We start from the raw sequence: 19,440 nt of genomic DNA on the forward strand, positions 1-19,440 counted from the left end.
CTCTGCAGGCTTCGCTCTGACACATCAGAGGCCTCCCAGACTCAACGACTCCCCTCAACAGGAGCAGAAAATAGACGACAGCTACATTTTCTTCAAGTCTTGCCAAGAAAAACCTTGCAGGGTTAAGAACACAAAAGCCTTCAAATATCTTGCTACTGAGGTTCTTTCTTATAAGTTTCAGTGTATACCCACACATAGAGAGTGAAGAAAATTCACTTTGATTCAAAGGGTTCAAGAATGTTCACAGTTTTTCGAGGAGTCACTATGTTTTTAAACTCTTTCAACAGCTCTATTTGTTCTCAAGAGTCATAGATTTATTTAATAGCAGTTTATCTTTCAGTTGGCCCATTACAAGCCGGAGCATAACATGTAAAGCGTCCAGCATAATCACAGGTTTGGAATTAAGAGGGCTCGGTGGGGGTGGGAGGGCGGGGAGTCTGAAATATAAAGACAATATAAAGACAAAGAGTTTGTCATGTTATTTGCTGCAGGGAAGCATGTCCATAGGTGAAAAGATTGAATTTCAGATAAAAATATAGAAGTAAACATCTGGAGAAGAAAGATTTTCATGGCAGGTTTGTGAATATGCCCCTAAAAATCCATCACCCATGGAAAGAAACAACTAGGGTCTGTGGAGAGACGGGGTGAAACAATCATTCACTTAAGATACAGTAACATCTTTCTACCAAGTGATAAAAACCTATCACAAAACAAACACACACCACATGTGCTCCATGAAAGTATAACACAGAGGTGCCTTTGTTTTTTAACAGAAACCTGGCCAAGATGTGAAGACCCAGACTGTGGCGCTATGTTTGGGACTCAGAGGTCTGACACAGGAGCTGAGACTCAGACCAAAGAATTAAGATAATAACAACATGTTGTCAATTAATCATGCTCACAAGGTGGCCAAAATGACCATGAGGACACATTTCAGTCTATCGGATAGTATGCCAGCTTTCATTCTTGTGCTCAAAGACAAAGAAGAAAGCTTTAATTTGGTGCAATATGGGCTGAAAGTTTAGTTGTCATATATATTAAACTCAGCCTACAGTCTTACTTGAGTAAATTTCATGGAAAATCCAATTTTCTTACATGTAAGTTATGTTAGGGAAAAAACACTATCTCCACAGGAGCTCAGAGAGGTCCCTAACAATACACTCAAACATATTTCATGTATTTTATGTTTTTATGTTTAAACTTATAAATGTAAATTAATATATTTCTATTAAAATTCATAAAATATATATGTACATTTATAATATAAATTAAATATCTTCAGCTGAGTTAGACATTCTGTGCCTTGAAAGACACCAGTTATTTTAGGAACAAATACTCTTTATTGAGGAAGAAAGTGCTGGATCCACCAATGGAATGAACACCCACATCTCTTAGACATAGTTCCATGCGTTACTTTCTGCCCCACAAACCGCATGTTTGTGCAATTAGCTTTCATCAAATCAACATATTAGTCACCAAAAAACATGTTGATGGAAACAAAGACAGGCTAGTTGCTTATTCCTTGAAAGTCAATAGTTCCTTTGGCCATTATATAAGGTAATCAGTTTTGCCAGCATTGAAACAGATAATGCTTTAAAAATAATGTGAGGACAATGTTATAATCTTTTTAGTTCTTATTTTCAGTTTATTGGTGTTGACTCATATGAGCACTATATAGCAAGTTGTTCTCTCTTACTGTAGATACCTGCACTTACATACATGTAAGACCATCCTCTGACTTCAGGAAATACTGAGGTCAAGTTCCCTGGCAGTAGGGAAGCTGCTGTGATGGGATAGATTTCTGGAAACAATTGAAATATCAACGTGCAATAAACTTTATAAATACTTATCTTAAGGGAGTGTTAGCAGAAGCAAGGAAAATGGGTCAACTTCGGGAAATAGCACTGCCTATTTAAAGGCAAAAAAATCAAGAAACAAAAGGGAGTTCAGTTGCTGGTAAATCAGTTTTTTCTTTCTAACAAGTTTATTTATATGCATTTTTCTCTTCTTCCTATAAGGGAGGTATTTTTTCCTTCCTTTAAGTTTTTACTGTTAAAATCACACATTTAAATTTTTTTAGTCCTTAATTACCCTGACTGAGTAATTTGAGTGCAGAAACCTCTGGCCATTAGGAAAAAAAAAAAAAGAAAGAAAAACACATGTCCAAAAATTCCCTAAGCTTCTCCATATTCCTAAAAGCAAAATGTAACACTAGCAGTGTAAATAAAATCAATACATTGAGAACTCCTAAGGCTGGTTCTCAATGGAATCAGCCATCCATTCTCAGTGGAATGAAAACCTGAAACAGAAACGAGGAAGATGAAATGAAATTCTACCTAAAAAGACTCCAGCAGATTGAGAGCTAGTGTGAAAATCCCAGGATGTGTAATGAGGGGAGGGGAGTAAGCTCTATGGTCAGAGCTCCCATCCAGCCCAGAGTGGCCCAAAGAAGTCAGGCAAACACAGACCCAGTCCACATCGCTGCTGTACCACAAGCATGGCTGAGTTCGGCTTTTCAGATGTCAGACCAGGGGTGGGCCCTAGGAGGGGCTGAGAAACCAGAGCGACTTTTCAAGTTGTATCCTTTATGGTATTTGCAGTGAAAGGGCCAACAATAGCCAAGGGGCTGTTTACCAAAGTCATTCTCCAGCACCTCCCACAGACACGCTTGTGGAAATCACTGCCAAAGCTTACATGGGAATCAAACAGAAGGAACTGAGCACAGCCATGTAAAACATGCCCCAGTCATTTCGTAAGCTCTGTTTCTTCACAGATGGCTGCTGTGGAAGAAATGACTGCTTACAGAAAACAGAGATCCAAAAATTAATCCAGCCACTGGGATGAAAGCAGGATGAAAAATGATTCTGTTCTATAATTCACACTGGTGATTTACCAGGTCTGGGCTATAAGACATCTAGGGATAAAACTGCTACTCAAAAGCAGATCTGGCAAAGGTGAGGGAACGGTGTGAAGGGCAGGTACTGTTGAAGATCTCTAGAGTCAAAAATGATTCACCAAATTAAAATAGAATGTTCCACAGACCAGCAAAGCCAGATGGGAGTTGGTAGCTCATACATACCCTTGTATTTCCAAGAGATGGGAGACTGCAGGCTCTGAAAGGGACCAAACACAAGCTCACCTGCTGTGGCAGTACCCAGAGCTGAAAAGAGAGAATGCCAAAGGAATCCAGCCTTCCCGAATCTACACTCTCAAGGCTGGGCTTTGGGACTCTAAGGGTCCAATAAGCTATGGCTCTTATTTTATATCATTACAACTGCTTTGGTTCCTTCATTCTTTCACTACTTACCTGTGCTTCTTTACATTTCACAGGTTGATGATACATTACTGCTTTGGATTTCCCTTCAGTTTCATGGTTCAATCCAATGCCCACGTCTACATTTCTTTCACTGCCTTTATACTGCTGTACAGTTAGACTTCGTCTGCTACTCCACACACACACAAATCTCCCCCTACTTCCTCATTCCTCATTTCCTGTTGGGGGCTAAGTTTAAAGCTTCATCCTTCTAGATCTACTCAACATTCCTTTTTTAAAGGTAGAGAACAAGGAACGTAGCAGCTGTGTTTGCGGAGCCATTGAATTCACACTGCCCAGCAGCCCTCGAGAGTCAACTGCAGCGTCCAGCAGGGCAAGGACTGACAGTTTGTTTCAACACTGAATATGGTTAGTACCTGGCAAGGAGCAGGAGTTCAATAACTCTTGGCAATAATTTGTCATCATTTTCCCCCTGAAATCCATTTTATTATTCTTTTTTTTTCTTTTCAGGCTAGAGTGCAGTGGTGCGATCTCGGCTCACTGTAACCTCCACCTCCCAGGTTCAAGCGATTCTCCTGCCTCAGCCTCCTGAATAGCTGGGATTACAGGTGCCCACCACCACACCCGGCTAACTTTTGTATTTTTAGTAGAGATAGGGTTTCGCCATGTTGGCCAGGCTGGTCTCGAACGCCTGACCTCAGGTGATCCACCCGCCTCAGCCTCCCAAAGTGCTAGGATTACAGGCATAAGCCACCGCGTCTGGCCCATTTTATTCTTTTATTCTCAAATTATTCTCTCTACAGGACAAGGGAAGGTTTAAAAATCACTGAATCATGGTTTTAGGGAAATATTCAACCTAAAAGGCAGGGCCAAAATCTCAAACGGTCCCAAATTTATCCCAATAGCCAAAGTTCCTCCTCCTCCTCTTTCTCCTTCTTTTCCTACTCCTGTTTTTCTTCTTCTTCATATCTTGAACCACATGACAAGAAAAAGAAATCTAGACTCTTTACCTATATTAATTTACTCTTCATGAAAACCATATAAGGTAGTTACTATATTATGTCCATTTTTACAGACAAGGAAACAAATGATTGCGTTGCCTACCAAAGATCAGCACACAACTGAGAAGTTGCAAATCCAGGATTTGAACTCAGGCCATCTCACTCTAGAATGTCAGCTCCTAGCTGCTCTGCATACTACGTCCTGAAGGAGAGCTGTTAAGAAGGCCAACTGAAGCCTGTGAGCAACAGCATCCTGGCCATTCATTTCCCAAATATTTATTGAGTGCCTACTATATACCAGGGGCAGGGAATGCCCCCAACAGCCATGGTCACTGTTCCTGTCTAGTCAACATTCCTGTTGCTTTCCTAACTGCCATTTATTATCACTCCCAGAGAGTAAGCATGCTGAATCCATTAGAAAAGGAAACTCAAGAGTGAGTTCTTCTTCCAATCTTTATCCTTTAAACTTTCTTATTATAGAAAACAATCGCCACTCCTCTCAGCATTAGTTGGGACTCCAGCAAGAACCAGCTAGGACTATGTATCAGCCTGGAATGCATAGTTACAGAACTAAATGGAAATGGGAGAATGAATACAACGGTGTCAGGAAGTTCCTCTCTGCCCGATGATTAGATTGAGGAGATGCTTTGGCAGCTGTAAGGAGGGCAGCTTATTCTTGCCCCTTCTTCTCTTGGGAAGGTCTTCAAAACTGGAGGAGTTATGGCTGCCCAGTCACCTTCTAGTCACCTTACAGAGAGAGCAGGAGAGCAGAGTGGCACATACCCTCAGGCAGGATTCCTGAGTCAAAGGCCGGCTGCTGACACTTGCAGCCTCTCGGTTTTATTTGACCTTCACCTTGTGCGGAACCCACCCGTGCAGCACAAGACAAACCCCTTCTCCCGGGATTGCTGAATCAGCCACTCTGGGAGTGGCGGGAGAGAAGTTTCAGGCTCCTGATACATTTGGTCTATTCAGCACCATGAAGGAAATGGCTGTAGCTCAGTGAGAGAATCAAAATCAGGAGCTGGCTGAATAAAGGTGATAAAAATAGATTTTCCGACTCGACAAAGATGAATCATTTTGCCACAGGGATTCGCCAGGCTCTGTTTCAACCTGGTTTTCAACCCAGCCTCATAAATTTGGGTAAGGAAAATTTTCTTCCCCTAGATAACCAGTGCCATGGAACATTTAGCATTCAGACAGGTCTGACGGGATTTTATGAGACAATTGCCCAGAAATAACCCCCATTCCTTTCCCGGCCTGCAGTAAATACTGACTTTGAAGGACAAGGACTAAGTGAGCAAGGCTGGAGACGCAGCCCTTCCCTCCAGACTCCTCCCTGCCTCCCTAGTGTCTTCCTTGCTTCTTTGCCTCCTCATTTTAAGAAATGGAAGTTTTTAAAAAGCAAAGGGGGCCGTGGAGTCAGGAGCAGAATGTGACGGTGCTCAGGTGAAGCAGCCCCACCATGAATGCAGCCACATCTCCCCCACGACACCACATGCTGCTGGACCACTCTTAGAAATGCAGCCAAGTTGCTTCTCATTCTCAAAATTCTCAAAAATCATTTTTATTTTGACTAAACGAATGGAGTTATGTGTCTTGTACCACATACTGGAAAATAAAAAACAATGCTTTCCTTAGGGAATTAAAAAAAATTAATTAAAAGCAACAGGTGCTAACAGTTATCAAAGGACAAGATGAATCCACAGGAAAGTAATTTTCATATTATTTTCGCCATACTAATAAGTGAATAAAAAGTCACTTTTTTTTTTTTTTACCAAGTATTAAAGTCTGAATAGCTTCCTTCTTTCCATCATGGATACCCCTAAGCATGCATTTTTTTTATAATGAATTTTACCTACCCCCACATGTCCTCACGCTCCGCAATGAATTCCAGCCAACACACTCTGGGAGATGGGAGGGGCATCTCTCCTGTGTGCTCCTCGTCAGGCCCCGCACAGCAGCCGAAATGCCCTTACATTTCCTTTCCCAAAACAGTCGTCACCACTGCCAACCCCTGCTCTGTCCACAAGCAGGCTGCAGCGGCTGAAATGCTGATGCAGTGAAAGGGAACTGGAAGAGAGCTGATTGCCACACCTATTGGAGAGGGAGGCGGAGAAGCCCATTCCCTCTGAGGAAGAGGAATGGCATCTTCAGAAGTAGAGATGCCAGGATTGGAATTGTGCAGACAGCTTTGTGTCAGCCACTAGCACACAGTAGGTTTGCAGTACTGTCAGGAAATCTGGATCTGGAAAAAGCACCCAAGTCGGACCGGAGGAACAAAGACTCAAGTCCCAACTCTGGAACAAAGTTGCTGCCTGACTCTAGGCAAGTCACTGCATTCTGGTCTCGGTTTCCTTATTCGTAAAATAACAATGTTTCAAAAAGTAAATCTCTAAGTGGCTTCTAGTTCTGAGATTCTAAGACCACCCTAATGTTCATGAGCATAATAAAAAGTAAACTACCATTTATTGAAATCCTGTGTACCATCCATCATATTAGGTATTTTATGTATATCATCTCATTTAATCCCACAATGCTGAGATGGGATTTATCAACCCCATCTTATAGATGAGGAAACTGGCAAACTCACTCCATGAATCCCCATGAAAAGAAAGGATCATCATATCCCTTCAGTGTTTTGAATTTAAATGGAGGCATTCAATCTTTGTGCCTGAAATTGAGATGACATCTGAGAATGGAATTTCTGCACTGCTGGGAGATTAATGTGTTTACAGTCCTCTGCTGGTATAATTCTGAGGTACTAGTATTTATGGTTATGGCTGTTCATGCTACTGCAAAATCCATTTTCCACCTGTTGCTTTTTATTAAACCTCCCTAAAGGACATGAAATATTTCTTTCTGCAGATTCTAAAAACAGGATGCTGAAATATGTGAGCAGAAGCATCGTGTGCGGAGTTACCATTTGGAATTTTCAAATGCTATAAAACACAATGTTTACAACCAATTCATCATTTATAAAAGTTTATTGGATTAATATGCCAATGGACTCACTGGTATCCTGCCATTCATTGACACAAATACATCGAGTGGTAGGCTGACATTTAATATTTATTAATAACTTCTGTATTTCCTTGCCTATTTCATAGTTTCCTTGCATTATGCTCTTTTATCTTTGTCATTCATCCTATTTTAAGTGAACTTTTTATTTTAGAATAGTTTTTAGATTTATAGAAAGCTACAAAGATAATATGCAGAGTTTCAGTATAACTCATGTCTTACATCTTACATTCCTATGGTACATTTATCACAGTTAATGAATACACACTGGTACACTACTCTTAACTAAATCCATGTTTTATTTGGATTTCATTAGTTTTTCCCTAATATGCTCTTTCTGTTTTAAGATCCCATCTAGAATGCCATATAGTATTTAATCATTATGTCTCCTTAACTTTTTCTGGACTTTCCTTGTTTCTCAGATGTGCCTTGCTTTTGATGGCCTTGACAGTTTTGAAGAATACTGGTCAGGTATTTTGTAGAATATCCTTCAATTTAGGTTTGTCTGATATTCTTTCCATGGCTGAGGATATAGGTTTTCATGAGGAAAAAGTACCATTCTTTTAACACTGAGGGAAAAGAGGAAAAGTGCCACTCCTATAACATTATATCAATCATCCTATTTTTTAATGTTATGTTTAAGTTAAGTCAAAAACTTAAACTGAATATAGTTAAATTTTAGAAAGGAAAAATTAGATATCAAACTACTCAGAAATCTAGTATTTTATACTGTGGACAGAGCGACAGAGAGGAATTAATTTTTGTACCCATTTGAGATGAAGGTAGACCTAACATTCTAGCAGAAAGCCAGCTAATTACAAGAGAGGTGTCTAGCGAGTTCTTTGGAAATGCTTGCCAAGACAAACTTCCTACAAAAACAATCCAGAGGAAGGCACATTTTAAGAGAAGTGCTGTTTCAGCCTAGCATGGTCTCATACTTTCATATATTTGGTGGTATTTTTTTCCTATTGTCAAACAACCAAATCCCTATAAATTTGGGTTTGGAATACATGCTAAGAATTAGTTCCACAGAAAGTTATCCTCTAGGTAAGCTATAACTATGGAAAAAAAGAAGTCAGATGTCAGCTGAAATATGTATTTCCTGCTATTATATATTTTTTGCTCACAGTTTGTAATTGAAGGTCTGTTCCTAAGGGAAAAAAGTGAGGAACTGATGTAATGTCACAAATTCTGCTAAACGCTGCTCAATGAAAGATAAGGGAGAACAAGTGGTTTCTTTCTTCAAAGAATGGCATTTTTTATTTTTTTGGGAACAGGAAAGGGAAAAAAAATGAAGTTGGGGAAAAAAAGCTTTACAGCACTGCTATATATAACATTCCACCTCTGCAGAGACACAGAATAATTATGGAAACAAATTTGGAAAAATAGTTTGTGGTGGTACAGAAAGAGGATATTAGACTTCAGCTAGCAAGTCTAGGCATTCAAAACACATGTGAATAAGAATTTAAGGGCTTAGCTGGCTAACCCACTGTTATGAGCTAAATTGTCTCCTCCTCCCTCCCCCAATTTGTATCTTGAACTCCTAACCCTTTCTAACTCAGAATGTGACTGTAGTGACTGTAAAGAGGTAATTAAGTTATATGAGGTCATCTGAGGGGGCCTTAATCCAATACGACGGTGTCCTTATAAAAAGGCAAAATATGGACACAGATACATACAGGGGAAAGACCACGTGAAGATGCAGGGAAAGGCAGCCATCTGTGAGCCAAGGAGACAGGCCTTAGAACAAACCCACTCTGCTCACACCTTGATCTCAGACTTCTAACCTACAGAATTGACAAAATAAATTTCTATTATTTAAGCCACCCAATCTGTGGTACTTTGTTATGGCCATCAGAGCAAACTAATATACTCATCTAGTACTAAGAATGAAATATCAGGGGTATAAGAGAGGCTGCAGGGCACAAGATTGGATGGATATGATATCTCAATGAATTGTCAATTATATGAAGATATTTCTTTTCTTTTTTTTCTTTTTTTTTTTTTGTGACAGGGTCTCACTCCCATCACCCAGGCTGGAGTCCAGTGGCACATTCACAGCTCACTGCAGCCTTGACTTCCGAGGCCCAGGTGATTCTCCTACCTCAGCCTCCTAAGTAGCTGGAACTACAGGCATGCACCACCATGCCTGGCTAATTTTTTGTATTTTTAGTAAAGACAAGATTTTGCCATGTTGCCTAGGCTGGTCTTGAACTCCTGGGCTCAAGCGATCACTTGCCTTAGGCTCCCAAAGTTCTGGGATTATAGGCATGAGCCACTGCACCGGTCCTCCTGTCACGATTTTCAATTCTAAGTGCAATTGCTAATGACTTTTCCTGTAGTCTCAAACTCCTTTTTTCACTCCTTTCTCCTTCTCCCAGTCCCTGCCAATGTGGATCAAACACTCCAAAGACAATACTATAATTTGGAGGGGGAGGGGAACTTCATAGTCATTATAGAAAAAAAAATATGTCTTCATTTATACTTAAGCATAGGATTTAACTTCAAAATAATCCATCTATTAACCTAGTCCAATTTTTTTGTAACTTTTTCCCTGAGTTCCAAACCAGCATTTCTAATAGTCTGCCAGACATCTGCACATGAATATCTTTTAGAGATAGCCAACTCAATATGTCCAAAAGAGAATGCATCTTTTCTTTTGGAGCTCATTTCTCATTCCCATGTTCCCATGATTCCTATTAATGGCATCAGTATCCTCCACATTGCTCAAGTCCAAAATGCAAATGTCATCTTCCTAAAATTATCTGTTGTATTTCATCAGTTCTAAGATGCACACCTTTTTTAACCACTGAAATAAAGAGGCATTTTTTCATTGCCAGTGTCTTAGCATTGTGTCATCATTGAATTGGCAGCTTTTTAAAATGAGCTATAATTTTTTAAAATGGTGTGTCTCATCATTGATGGCATATTACATTTAGTGAAAAGTAAATCCTGTCTCCTCATCTCTAATCCCACTGCTTCTACTAAGGTTTAAGTATTCATCCTCTCTCATTTGGACTACTTATCTCCTACTTGACTTTTATTGCTGGTATCTTGCCATAATCAGCTTTCTATACGGCCACCTCAGTTATCTGGAACTCAAGATTCCCTTGTTTTCGGTGGCTTTTACTGCACACAAAATGAGTCCAAACACCCCCAGATGGCATTTCTGGTCTCATCTTACTATTCCTGGTCCAGTTTCCAAGCATGGATTTTTCTCAGGGACTCCGCGTCCAGCTGCAGCCACTGGACCCAGTGCAAATAATGCAAATGATAGCCACTTCCAGATAAGACCCAGGTTCTTCTGACTCAGAGCCTTTCCCATTCCATGCCCTGAAGCTAGTTGTTCTTCCTGTAACTCCATTATCTTCACTATTTGTAGATGCCCTGTTCAAATCCCACCCCTTCCAAAGTTCTTAATCACAAATCAAAATTTCTTCCTTGGTCTTTCTTGCATATTATACTTCATTAACATTTCACGGTCTACCTTACATTTGACCTTTCTTCTGTATTTGTCCTCTAGAAAGTAGTCTCCTAAAAGGCAGGAATTACATCTTGAAGTGGATTTTTACTTGGAAGGCAAGAGAGAGAACACATCATCTCTATTTGGTGTATATGTGCAGAAGAAAACTAGAAAAAAGACCTTGGATGTCATGCAAGAAAGGTTGTCCAAGGAAAACTGTGTTATCTTTAAAGTCCTATAAGCACAAGGAGCCCATGTTCAGGAGAAGGAGAGATCTATGCCCTGGCTGCTCAATAGACGGATATAACCATTTCATTCATCGGGACAAGCAGCTTCTGAAGAGCTCCCAGAGATCCCTTCCTCCTGGCATTCAGACTCTTGTGGGACCTCCTCCCCTTGAGCGTGGGCTGGACCTAGCGACTTGCTTTTAATTAATAGAATAAGGCAGAACTGACAAAACATCACTTCAGAGATTAGGTTATAAAGGACTGTGACTTCCATCTCGCTTGTTGTCTCCCTCCCTTTCTCTTTCTTTCTTTCTCTGGCCCTTCCTGCTTGCTCACTCTGATGATGCAAGCTGCAACCCTGTAAGCTGTTCTATAGAAAGACCCACATGGCAAGTAACCAAGGATGGCTTTGGCCAACAGCCTATGAGGAACTGAATCCTGCCAATATCCACGAGTGAGCTTAGAAGTGCAAGTTCTAAGCTCCCTACTCTGGCCTGGAAATGATACTGACCAACACCTCGAATGCAGCCTTGTGAGGGACCCTGAACTAGAGACCCAGCTAAGCCTTGCTCATATTCCTGACCCATGAGAACTATAAGATAATAAATGTTGTTGTTTTAAGCCACTAAGTTCTGGGGTAATTTGTTACACAGCAATTAATAACTAAAACTCTCACCAAATAAGAAAACCAGAAGGGACATAATAATCACAAGATGAGTGAAGGGACAAAAAAATCTTATTAAGTCTTCCCAAATACCCACAAAAGATGTGCAAGGGGACTAACTTATTGGTCTGATCCAAGTGCATCAGTGAACAACCAAAAGCCAGCCTGCTCCAGTGGGCATCAGAACTCCCCTTCACCTGGTCCAACCTACAGTGGAGAATGGCTCTCGCCATCTGACACACTTTTATCACTGTATTCACGAGGTGGTCAAGCCTTTTGGTGTAGGGCATGAACCATCTGTTGCCCTGGTTTCCAAGCATGATGTACAAAGTGAGAGATAAATGTTACTTTCGAATGTGACTCGAATGTTACTTTCACTCAGGAAGAGCCTTAAATACGTTTCCGAGGTATTTGGATTTTCTTCCACATTCAGTAGAGAGCCATATAAAATTATGAGAAGATGAGGGACACGAGATGACCTGTACTTTTTTTACAAGCTAACTGTGAAGGCTGTTTCAACTAGCAGCACACAAGCCATATCAACCTGGGAGGCAGTAAATAAACTTAGAATCCCCAAGTTCATATTCCGCCTTTCAATTGAATGCAGGTGGAATGCACCAAAGACCTCGTGTGTTTTGTTGTTTTTCCCTGCGGTGTGTAGTCTTTTACGGCTAGACCTCCTAAAATGCTAACCATCACTCTTACGTTGGCTTGGCTTTGGCATCAAACTTGAGAGCAGCAAATTGAGCATTCCCTCTGTGTGTGGTGCGAGAACACAACCGAGGTTTCTCATACTGTGCCAGAGATGAGGATAAAGGAAAGTGTGTCATTAAATTCCATTTTGGCTGAGAAACTTCACAATGTCTCTTCATTTCCCTCAGTGAAATATGCCTTCTTCATACAGAACATCGCTTGGCTACCGGTTTTTACTTGTTCCCCTAAAGAAAGGGAGGGCGACCCCTGGAGACTCCGGATCGTACCATGCTACTACTACAGAGAACACAGAGTAGCAGGAAAAACACAGGAGGGTTTTTATTCCAAGCCCTTCCTTCTCCCCTACCCATGAAGGAGAATTCTGTCTTCCTGTCTCTGAGTCTTTGTTATCCAGAATCAGAATCAGGGGCAAAAGGAGCCGAGTCTAGCTGGATTGATTTGCAATTTGCACTGGAAAGGGCTAACCATTAGTCATAGCAGACAAAAGGGTAAGAAGCAAGGAAGGCAAGAACTAGCACAGTGTGAGGTTCAAAGATTTGAGGTCACTGGGCGTACAGAGAGGTTTGAGAGAGTTGGCAAGTATAAGGTGTGTGTGTGTGTGTGTCTGTGTGTGTGCATGTGTGTGTGTGTGTGACAGAGAAAGACTGTAGAAGAGAAAGAGAGAGAGGAGGGCATTTTAGGAAATTCTGCTGCACATTATGAATGAAATCACTCTGACATTTTTTTTTTAAGACTCCAGTAAAGAATTTTAATGCTTTCCTATTTGTTACTTGTTAGGTATGGCCACATGAAGCCTGATTTGATAGTGGCCATGGCAGAAACATTACATGTAGCAGTGCCTTTTTCAAAAAGGCCACTTCCTTAATTTGGTTGAATTAATAAATTTAAATGAGAGAGTCTGTTTTCTAACAACTTAGGTCTCCTTAGAGGTTGATGATGTGTCCAAACAAATGTTCTGAAAGTGCTGAGATTCAATTCTATATCCTAGGGTCTAATGGAGAGAGTATAACACAGTAGAAAAGGCACAGACACAGAGTTGGGCAAACCCAGGTTCAAGTACCAACTTTGCCTCTTATTAGTTGGAATGCTGGCAACATTTCTTTGAACTTTAGAGTAAAGGTACAGCAATAACAACATCACAGGTGCGTTGTAAAGATTAGGAAGGATGATCTAGCACTGCACCTGGGGCAGGGTAGGAATGTGATACGTGATGGTTACCACTGTGGTAACTTTCACCTCTAACCTCCCTCTTCCCTGCCTTGCTTGCCTCCTGGCCAAAAAAAAAAGACTTTTTTTTTTTTTTTTTAGACAGAGTTTCGCTCTTGTAGCCCCGGCTGGAGTGCAATGGCACAATCTTGGCTCACTGCCTGGGTTCAAGCAATTCTCCTGCCTTAGCCTCCGGAGTAGCTGGTATTACAGGCGCACACCACCACGCCGGGCTAATTTTTGTATTTTTAGTAGAGACAGGGTTTCATCATGCTGGCCAGGCTAATCTCGAACTCCTGACCTCAGGTGATCCGCATGCCTTGGCCTCCCAAAGTGCTGGGATTACAGGCATGAGCCACCATGCCTGGCCAAAAAAACAACAATTTTAACTGGAGGAAAGACCGAGCCCACAGAACAGAACTTTAACCAGCTTTTTCTAAGGTAATCTATAAGATAAACCACTGGAGGGAAGGTAAAGTTCTAGAAATTCTAAAGGAAGTTGTAAGAATATAAATTAAAAGAGAAGACATTGATCAGGATGAGCTGAGGCACACCAGAGCTAATTCTTAGTTTGCAGGAAACCTTTTCTTGACCGTTAGACACCCAAAGCAGCGAGGACCCCAATTTATTGCATTGTTATCCTCCTAAAAAGAAGAAGTCTGCATAAAGGCTTTTCACTCATACTACTCAGGTTAACAGCTTTGTATGTCAAGTTTTGTCCAAAACAATATTTTTAATCTTCTCATAATGTGGAAATCACTACAGCTCTTTCATCACTTCCCCTACTCTGATCTCACTCAATGAAATGGCAACTGTTCTGATGTCAGTTTTCATAAAATAAAGCAGATAACTTTTGAAAGCTTCCTAAAGTCTAAAGAACTTACGGAAACCTACATTTTTATCCATGGCAGGAAGCTCTAACCATATTTGAAATCTTATCTTTGATTAGAAAAAAGTACATCCTTTTCCCCAAAATGCGTTTCTGAGTGGGTTAGGGTTACTGAGTGGTAGGATCAACCGACCAGTCACATTCCTACTTCTGCTTCTGACCTTCAGCTAGCGTCAAATTTCCATCGTTCATCAGGCTAAGAAGTGATACATGAAGTAAGGCCTTTCACAGAGCTCAGAAAGATATTTTGTAGGTATTGGCCAACAGAAAGAAAAAAAAGAGATGAACTTTAAAAGTAAGTTTCTGCCTTCCTCTCTTTTTCAAAAAAGGTAAAATAATCTGTCATTAAAATGTGTCCCATCTTCAACTGGGAACAGTGGATATGCAATAACCAAGGAGAGGGGTGGCCAGGGCTCGGGATCCATCTCATCTTTTACCGTTTGTCTAATGTGGGGCAAATAACTTCCCTTTATGGACCCACATGTCCTCATCTGCAAAACAAACACATCTAAGATGTCCTTCTAAGATGTATCTAAGATGTAAAATTGTCTTTTCCTCAGATCACTTTTATCCTTATAGACCCATGGAAAAATCAAACAGTATTTCATGACAACTCTAAGAAGGTTCAGCACTCAGGGGCAGAATCCGCAAATATCACCTATTTCCAATTGTACTTCACATGTACATATGTGCACACACGACGGCTGTCACAATTCAAATCTGTGCAAGAAAAGGCTTAATCCCCGAACTCCTATCATAAGCAAAGATTTCATACATTCATGGCTTTTGCACAAAACCTAAAGCTCCTGGGATGAAACAGCATTTAGCGTGATCTCTGATGACCACTAAATTGAGTTTCAAGATGTGGCTCGATTGTACAATACTGATGAGCTAGCAGACTGAAGTGCAGCATTTTAAAAAAAAACCTTTGGTATGCCAAGACCTAAATTTGAGGACTTTCTCTCTGGCAGCAGCAAACAGTATCACTAACACCTAAAAGAGAATGCAAGCATCTGCAGGCAGTCACCACACGGCTTCATATGTCAGCAATCGTTACAGAAGAAATGCAGACCCAGATCCAGGGTCTTTGCATTCTTGCCAGGAAATGATTTTCAACTACTTTGTTTTAACACCTTCACCCCTGAATTCTTTGTAACCACAGCTTAACTCAGGGGCTAAAATACACCTATTCATGCCTTCGTAAATCTACATATGTTTATAATTTGAGATTGCTATGTGAAAACACACTTTTTTATTTATCTCCAAGTCAAGCAGCTGGGCCATCTTAATGGATTGGCTTCTCAACACTAGCCCATTAAGACACACAGGCATGGGTTCCAGGCATAGAAATCCCTCTGGCCACACTTCTCAGATCTCTATGGCCCCTGCTACTACGGACTTCCTGATCAATAGATGGTCAGTGGCCTGTCAACCCCTGACAAAGTGAAAAAACCAACCTGATGTATTCAGAAGCATTTCAGGGATTTTTCTATCTGCCCTTTCCTGACTGTCATGAATATTTGGAAGAAGAAAATATTGTTTGAAAAATACCCTCACACAAAGGCTACATCTCTGCTAACAAGATGATCTCTGCCATCTTCAAACCTATTAATTATTTGAGGTTCCCTATGTCTCCCCTGAAAATAAGAGAATTAATGTATTTTAATCCTCAATGTCTTATATTGAAAAATTTCAAACCTACCAAAAGGTTGCAAGAATAAGTACCATGACCCCTGTACGCCCTTTATCTAGAGACAGTATTTGCCACATTTCCACCCTTCCTCCCGTTCTTCCTCCCTCCCTTCCTTCCTTTCCTTCCTTCTTATCTCTTTGTGTATATAAAATTATATATTATGTACCCAGACTTTTTTGCTAAACATATCGAGGATTGGTTGTATACATCATGACATTTCATCTCAAAATACTCCAGCATATATATTTGCCATCTAAGATCAACAATATTCTCCTATATACACAAAGACAGCTATCGCATACAGGAAATCCAACACTGAGAGAATGCTATTATCTAACACTCAATTTATATTCAAATTTCCCTAATTGTCTCAATAATGTCTATTATAGTTGCGTTTTCCCAATTAAGGATCATGCACTGCATGAGGCTGTCATATTTCCTTAGTTATCTTTAATCTACAACAGTTTTCCAGCCTTTTGGGGATGGGACAGTATTTTTTTTTGTTTTTGTTGTTGAGACGGAGTCTCGCTCTGTCGCCCAGGCTGGAGTGCAGTGGCACAATCTCGGCTCACTGCAAGATCCGCCTCCCAGGCTCACGCCATTCTCCTGCCTCAGCCTCCCGAGTAGCTGGGACTACAGGCGCCCACCACCGCGCCTGGCTAATTTTTTGTATTTTTAGTAGAGACGGGGTTTCACCGCGGTCACAATCTCCTGACCTCGTGATCCGCCCGCCTTGGCCTCCCAAGGTGCTGGGATTACAGGCATGAGCCACCGCGCCCCGCCGAGGATGGGGCAGTATTTTTAATGACACTGACTGTGGTGAAGAGGACAGGCCAGCTGTTTTGCAGTATGCCCTTTAATGTGGATTTGTCGTATTGTTTCCTGAGAACTGCTGTGATTTCTTAGTGCATCACCAGGACATCTAACATCATTTGGACCCATTATAGATATCGGTAAGTTTGATCATGGCCAACTACTTAAAGACATAGTGTCTTAACACGAATATGAAACCATTTGCAGGCCTTTAATTTCAAACTGTTAACCATAGTTATTCAAAATCTTACTTTCCAAAATACATTTCAAAACAGAGCTGACTTTTATCTCTCTCGAGTATTAACTCATTTTCTCCTATACCAGGGGATATTTTCTATATTCTGTAATAAAAGATCATAATGGACTATAAATACTAAAGGTTTCACAAAGGAGGCTGTTTTGTGTTAGATCTTTAGTTTTATTTAATTTATTTTATTTTTAACTTAAAAGATGTGTTAGTCTGTGTTAGATCTTGATAGACAAATATAATTTTGTCAAGAAGAGCAGGAGGAAAGCATTCAATGAATTACACATATCACAAGAAAAGGCATCATTCATGGGCGTGAAGAGTGTTTGCAGAACTGTGAGTCAACTATTATAGTCCAGGCAAGAGATGAGGATGGCCTGCTCTGGGGCAGTGGCCAAGGAAATGCAGACAAGTAGACAAATGGGAAAATTCTTTGACAGCTGAACTGGTGCAACTGCATGTCTATGATGCCTTCACTGACGTTGGGAAATAGGTGCATGGGACTGGTGATTCAAGTCTCATTTGAATATGTTAAGTTTGAGGTGCCAGTAGGATACCCAGATGAAACTGTCCAATAGACAGAACACGAGGTCTGGAGTTCAGGAGAGAGTACTTGATGAGAAATGCTGCTTTGGGTCAATATCATGGCGAGCTGAAGTCATGGACACAGACAAGAACATGACCATAGAAAGGGAAGCACAGGCATGACGTGAGGACCCCGGAAGTACATGAACATAACAGGGGGCTGCGGGGTTGCGATCTGTTTCCCACCAGGGCCACAAGTGCTCTGGTTTCTGTGGAAATGTTGATCTGAAGGCAACTGGAGCAAAGGAAAAGAGTTTGACCAGATTTGTAGATTCAGGAGTCACTAGTGAATGGGTTAGTAGGTGACTTTACTTAAGAAAGTGTTTTTTTGGACTAAAGATAATAAATTAGTAAGGAAAATATAACTGATACAGGGTGACAATAAGTAGGGGAGGTGTTCATTGAAAAGGGGCAAAAAAAAAAAAAGCGATAGCAAGGACAAAGTGAAAAGGAAATCCAAACGAAAAAAGAAAGTAGAGGAATACTAGTCAAGAACATAAATAGAAGGAAAGAAGATGAGGTCACCTTGCCTTCTTGTATCAAGTTGCCCGAATGCTCCAAGACAGAGGCAATATGTGGGAAACATTTGATCCATGATAGGAAATAATATAAAGACAAATGCATGTGCCACAACAGTTAATTTTACTAAAATTATTTATGATTTCCATTTTAAATTGAGGTTTTGAAACCCTTTTCTCTTTAGCTACTGGACTGGGAGCGACTTGTTTCTCCTCATCTGGATTTTCCTGGGGCCTTCCTTAGTTTTATGCTGCAAATTTTGCTTCTATAACATTAAACCCCAGAGCTCCAAGGTCCAGAGTTGCCATAGGCTTAGGCACAAACAGATGTTCACCAGGATCATTAAGACCTTGGCTTTAACATTTGGAAGAGGTGAATTTACTAAATGTTTTAAAGTAATTGATACATGTATACACTGATATATAATACTCATATATTATTTATTTTATAGAACTATTCAAATATATTCCTTCCAAATATATGTATCTATCTCGCTATTAACCTATTTGGTTACATGATTCTGAAGAACAAAATTAGAAAGATTTTTAACGACTAATCACCAGCTCACTACCAACCAATATGGGGAATAAAATGCATCCACAGAAACAGCAGTTCTTAAAGAAAACATCTATTTCATTCAACTTGCTGAAACCATGTACCTTCCTACAAGGACCCCCCACAATTCTCAAACACAATTGGTTTTTTATCACATCTAATTTCAATTAGTCATTGTGATATGGCTAAGAAGCTTTTTAACAACAATCAGTAAGGTCTACGTAGGATCCTGCTTAAATTCTTGACATTCTTCTCATTGCTTTCTGCAAAACCACATGCGCAGAAGGCGATCACAATGGGAACAATCAGTGAGTCATTACCGAGCTACATACTTCCTCTGCTCTCTCTCTGTGTGTATGTGTGTGTGTGTGTGTGTGTGCGTGCACGCACACATATGCCAATTCCTTCCAAAACTAAGATTTGATTGTCTTTCTCATCTTCTACTTCTTTCCTTTTTCTGCACAGAGGCAACATCGATGAAGCAATTAAAATTAGTTGCCAAGAATTATAAGACATATCAATGCATGAAAAAAATATTCTGCCTCTAACCACATATGAACATGTAAGTT

The 19,440-nt window shown here is 40.5% G+C and overlaps 1 protein-coding gene across 6 annotated transcripts in view; it reads right to left on the minus strand.

Moving 5' to 3' along the window:
• LIMCH1 (LIM and calponin homology domains 1) overlaps positions 1-19,440 on the minus strand; it is a 338,444-nt gene that overhangs the window by 154,940 nt on the left and 164,064 nt on the right. The gene's annotated exons all lie outside the window — the stretch shown is intronic.

The sequence above is a fragment of the Nomascus leucogenys genome, chromosome 20 (assembly GCF_006542625.1).
Source record: "Nomascus leucogenys isolate Asia chromosome 20, Asia_NLE_v1, whole genome shotgun sequence".
Classification (NCBI taxonomy): domain Eukaryota; kingdom Metazoa; phylum Chordata; class Mammalia; order Primates; family Hylobatidae; genus Nomascus; species Nomascus leucogenys.